Source organism: Chrysochloris asiatica, unplaced genomic scaffold, assembly GCF_000296735.1.
Source record: "Chrysochloris asiatica unplaced genomic scaffold, ChrAsi1.0 scaffold00052, whole genome shotgun sequence".
NCBI lineage: Eukaryota > Metazoa > Chordata > Mammalia > Afrosoricida > Chrysochloridae > Chrysochloris > Chrysochloris asiatica.
In genome coordinates this window covers 15,229,305-15,235,365 of record NW_006408570.1, presented here as the reverse complement: position 1 = coordinate 15,235,365, position 6,061 = coordinate 15,229,305, and the positions used below count along the sequence as shown (strand labels likewise).

The window sequence follows — 6,061 nt, the reverse complement described above, 5'->3', positions numbered from 1 at the left end:
TGCTCAGATCTTTTATTTCATCACTTATTCCACTGGCTGTAGCTTCTCTATGCTCAAGAGCAAGTTTCAGAGTCTCTTCTGATATTCATTTTGATCTTTTCTTTCCTTTCTTTTTAATGAGCCTTTGCATTCTTCGTGTATTTCAACACATTCACATACCTGTTATCAATTAATTTATCTCCTACAACCTGGACAATATCTTTTCTAAGTAAAGGCAGTCCCCAGGTTATGAACCTGCCCTTTACTGTTAGGCAAATTTGCCTAACTTTCAAACAGTTGAAACAACCTACTCACAACAAAGTCTTCTTTACAATCACTTTCACTTGTTGCACATGAAGCTTTTAAATCAATGAAAAGGCTTTGAGGCTTGTTGCATTAAAGTAAGGCTAAGTCAGAACCGTATACTCCTGTTTTGACTTACCTGCAAATTTGACTTAAAGACATAGTTAGGAATGGATCTTGTTCATAAACCTGGGACTGCCTATAATGGACTATCTTGTCAATAAATTAAAATATTGTCTTTATCTTATTTTAATAGATATTGAAAATCTGGGGTTTTCCACTTGATTTCTTACTTATTTCACCATATCTTAAATAAGCTCCTGCTTACTTATTAAGCAAGCCCCATAACCTTCAGCCATTGCTCACTTTTATAAAGCAAAAAATAACAAAAACATGAAACAGGATTTGTAAATTTCTGAAATATAAAAATCTAAATGGAAGCATTGAAATGTGAGTGAATCTATTTTTCTGTCCAGTGATCTAAAATGGAAGCAGACTTTTAAAATATAAAGATCCAATATTTTGAAGTGGATCAATTATGAGATTAGGAAAGCATGTTCCCAGACCAACAAGTACTTACAGAAGTGTTTCCATTGGTAAGTGAGAAAATGAAAATTCACTCATCCAAAACAGAAATAAGTATTTGTAATTAACTGCAGTTACTTCAGATTTTCTTAATTCCAACTTTGATGTTTACTATACATAACAAGAGCTTTTAATAGTTTCAAGAATAGAAAGACATGTTTGGCCTTCAGTATATTAACTCTTCTAATGAGTACACAAATATGTCTTATCTGATTTGGATTGTGTTGTGCTTACAAATCTTGATTTTATTCTATAAGGAAATTTAAAATCATTGACAGATAACCTAGTACAGTGCCAGTAAGGTAGGGGTGTTACTGTCAAATTAAGTACATTCTGTCAACACCCGTTTACTTAAACCCAACTAAATAACTGTGGTATAGAAAGGAAGAAATTATGATAAGAAAGCATTGTTAAAAAAATTAATTAGGAGAAAATACATGGTGATCTCCCAAATCAAAGAATCAGAGTTTTTAGGGCAGGATTATCTGAAATGGCAGAAAGATACACATTTTAGGGACTGCCATAAACATTAGATGCTCACAAAAATACTTATGGATGAAGTGCAAGTCAGATCCACACACAAATATTCTAGTGGTGAATTTAGACAAAATATTGCAATAGTCTAGATACAGGTTCAGCAATCAGAAAAGACCTTTGCAGTTATGTTTCTAATAACTTTTTCCGTGTTTCGTACTTGGAGCCCTGGCATTTTAACTCTTCTTTTACCTATATTTTAAATTTTGGTCCTGGTGTGGCGCTGTGGGTTAATGTGCCAGACTGCAAAGTTGTTTGAACTGCAAGGTGGGTGGTTCAAGCTCACCAGCTTCTCCTCAGAAACCCTATAAAGGGTCACTATGGGTTGGAATTGACTCGACGGCACCTAACAACAACACTATATTCACATAGATTTATTTTTTACAATTCTCCCAACTTCTTTGAGCTTTACCTCTGAGGCTAACCACAGTTAAAGTCAATTCTATTTGCATATGGACAGACTATGTGAGCAGCACCAGATAGAAGTCTTGCATCATTAGCAGCAAACTGAACAATCAATGGGCAATCACCTTGGTTTGTGGTCAGTTCACTGTCCCTTTCTTTAACAGATTGGATAAAATCAGCAGCAACTATCATTGGTGTATAACCTAGATCACAATTATATTTTCTTTTAGTGTTCTTAAAGTCAGCTTTGAATATCGAACCATTTGGGAACAGACTGTCACTAGCTGTCCAAAGTGAAACATTTCAACTGGATCTCTTTTGCTTTCTTGGTATATTATGGTTTTTATGCAGCTACTCTTTATGAATATAGATTTGTTTAAAATCCTAGGGAAAAGTGCTGTGACATTTGCCAGCCACTTTCTCTTGGTTCAGGGGTCTGGTTCAGAGCTGTGGCAGAAGGTGGCAGAAAGCTCCAGCCAGGTACTCTCGGCTTCACATCTGCAGTTGGGCCCTTGGCACCAGGCTCCTCCTGGTCTCACATGGGTTCCTGCAAGGTTCTGTCATTTATGATGTTCTTGATGTCATCCAACATCTTCTCCGGTATTCTGTTCATTAGTGTTCAATGTGTCAAATCTGATCTTGAGAGAGTCTCTAAATTCAAGTGGTATATACTCAAGGTTGTATTTTGGCTTTTGTGGACTTGTTTTAATTTTTTTCAGCTTCAACCTAAATGATGTGTATATGAGCCAATTGTAGTCAGTTTCACAGTTGGCCTCTGGCCTTGTTTTGGATGATAATACTGAATTTCTCCAGGATTTCTTTCCACAGATGCAGTTCATTTGATTCCTGTGTATTTCATCAGGTGAGATCCAAGTATATAGTTGTCATTTATGTTACTGAAAAAAGGTATTTGCTATAAAGAAGTCATTGGTCTTGCAAAATGCTATTATGTGATCACACATAGGGTATAGAAACATAATACTATGTTTCCCAATTCTCAAATTGGGAAAAATCAGTGTATACACATTATCTTATAATGTATATTTTTCTGGGACTCTAATACATGGCACAAATAAACTAGTCACCCTCGTGGTCCAATTTTCAGCCAAGTGGTGGTTAGGTATATAGGGGGGACAGAAACACTAGTGAGGTAAGCTCATCATAGAATGGTTAGCCATTCAAGATTAAAAGGGCAACATTTATCTGGGGATTGGGAAGGAGGGTTGGGAAGGAGAGGAATGGAATAGGAGCCACAGGAAGGAAGTGAAATAACTGTTGTTACATGGAGGGGGTTGCAATCACTGAGATGAAACAAAGGGTGTGGTTTGTTGGATGTGAAGCTGATGATCTGCTTTGCAAACCTTCCATTCTCAATAAAATGTTAAGAAAAAAAAAAAAAATCAAATTCTAGCTCTGTAATTAGCAACACTAACATCAACAATATCATTTATGCCACTATCAAATTTCATGTGAGCAACCTTAGCAACCAGATTATTAGTCTCTAGTACTATTCAACAACAAGGAAGACTAGTTAATACCACTATTACTCAGATTTACACACCAACCACTAAAGCCAGTGATGATAAAATTGAAGAATTCTACCAACTTCTTCAGTCTGAAACGGCTCACACATCACACTTGAAATCAAGATGTATTGATAAATACTGGTGATTGGAATGTGAAGGTTGGAAACAAAGAGGAAGTATCAGTAGTTGGAAAATATGGCCTTGGTGATAGAAGCACCTTTTTAAAACAACATAAAAGATGAATATACACATGCACCTCACTCAGTGGAATACACAGGAATCAAATTTACTACTTCTGTGACAAGAAACAGTGGAAAAGTTTGATATCATCAGCCCAAACAAAACCAAGGGCAGACTGTGCAACAGACCATCACTTGCCCATAAGCAAGTTCAGACTGAAGTGAAAAAAAATGAAAACAAGCCCATGAGAATCAAAATATGACCTTAACAAATCCCACCCAAATTTAGAGACCTACCCAAGAACAGATTTGATGCATTCGACACTAATGACTGAAAAGAGTTGTGGATGACATTAAGAATATAATCCATGAAGAAAGTATAAGGTCATTAAAAAGACATGAAAGTAAGAAAAGATCAAAATAGATGTCATAAGAAACTGAAACTTGCTCTTGAGTATAGAAAAGCTAAAGTGAATGGAAGAAATGAGGAAGCAAAAGAGCTGAACAGAAAATTTCAAAAGGCACCTGGAGAAGACAAAGCAAAGTGTCACAAAGAAATGTTTCAAATACGTAGAATTAGAAAACCAAAAGGGAAGAACACACTCAGCATTTCTTAAGATGTAAGAACTGAAGAAAAATATTCAAGCCTCAATTTGCAATATTGAAGAACTCCATGGGCAAAATATTGAATGATGCAGAAAGCCTCAAAAGAAGATGGAAGGTATGAAATGATATACGATAAGATGAATGTAAAACTAATGTTCTCCCATGTAAACTATCATATCATTCACAATAAAACATTAAAGAAAAGGAAAAAAAAGAAGATGCAAGGTATACACAGAGTCACTATATCAAAAAGTAATGGTCTACAGCCTGGAGCAGCTGGAGGAACAGAAGATACTTCTTGAAAGAAACACCAGCAGGAAAAATCCAAAACAAAAACAGCAGTGTGATTGGCTACTACAAGAACAAGCAAGTTGTTTTCTGGGGAGCCATCAAGGCAAACAATCAAGTTCCTTCAGGACAAACCATCTTACAAGCCGAAACTCAAAGGGCAAACATGAGCAGGCATGTAAGCTTGCTGGCAACCATGTTGGGAAGTTATAAATGGAAGAGGCAGAAAGGCAGCAATGAAGAAATGGGCTGAGTTCAACCACGTTCCATAGATTCCGGTTGACCTGGAGATGAGAGAGAGAAGAGGAAGGGCTGGTTGTCCAAAGTGTGGTGTGACCAGGGGAATCCTGAGCACATGGACAATGACATAGCCACAGAGGGCTAGAGCTGAGAGTGAAGCATCCAGATGATATGAAGTGAGGGGCAATGCACAAGAATGCCCAAAGTTGTAGATAGTACCAATATGACCTAATTTTGATGGCATAATGATCAGAACTTGAATAGAGGAAGATTTAAAAAAAATTGTTTTTATGAAGGAAACAAGTGTAAATTGCTACAATTTGATGAACTTGACCTATACTTATGGATGTAGTAGCTCAAAATACCCACTGACAGGGAAGGAGTCTACAGAGGGAAGGATCAATCCTATTCCCTCTGTATACAAGGATGATACGGACGGGCAACTTAGACATTAGCTACCTAAAATGGGAAGGCTATAAAGACATGAAGTGACTGGCTTACAAGTTTTCAAGATGGATTTCGTTTCAGAGTGTGCGGGAGAAGGTAGAATCTGCACTGAATTGTTTTCATCTTGTTTAGACAGGTCTGGTGAAAGGAGATGGGGATAAGATTCTTATGATTCAATTGTGAGTAATTGTTATCATGACTAATTGTGATTGTCACAACTGTAAAGTTAGAAGTTCTGTAACAAAAACTGGGGAGTAGTTCATCATATAGTCCAGGAACAGAAGACCCTAGGACCATCAAGGGAAAAGAGCTCAAGCAGAATCTGAGACCCAATCCAGAGAAGCAGCACCACCAGAGATGGAGGCAGAGATGAGGACATGGAGAATTAGAGCAGCTGAGGTCTCTAGACTCATGTGTGCTGGTGGCCAGGAAGCAGGCTTGCAGAATGTTTCCTTTGGTTTTTCAAATTATTATATATTTCTGAGTGTTTTTGTGTGTTGTTGCTGTTGATAGGTGCCATTGACTCAGTACCAATTCATAGCGGCCTTACACATAGCAGAATGAAACACTTTACTCACATGGGATATCAAAGATATTGTCTGATGATTTCCATGTTCCATTGGGTCACCTCTCTTTGGAATGGGCACAAATATGGATCTCTTCCAATCAGTTGCCAGATAGTTGTCTTCCAAATTTCTTGGCACAGATGAATAAATGCCTCCTGTGCTGCTTCACTTTCTTGAAAGATTTCAATTTTTATATAATCAATTCTTGGTGCCTTGTTCTTTGCCAATTCCTTCAATGCCCTTTGGACTTCTTCCTTCAGTATCATTGGCTCTTGAGCATATGCGACCTTTGTCATGACTCTGTATATTTGGTACAGTGACTCTGTATATTCCTTCCATCTTCTTTTGATGTTTTCTGCATCATTCAATAATTTGCCCAGAGAATCCAATAATGAAAGTCAAG

General features: G+C 37.2%; 1 pseudogene; it reads right to left on the bottom strand.

The window, feature by feature from the left end:
- Positions 1–521: 521 nt before the first annotated feature.
- Positions 522–6,061, bottom strand: part of LOC102832114 — an 11,939-nt pseudogene continuing 6,399 nt past the window's right edge.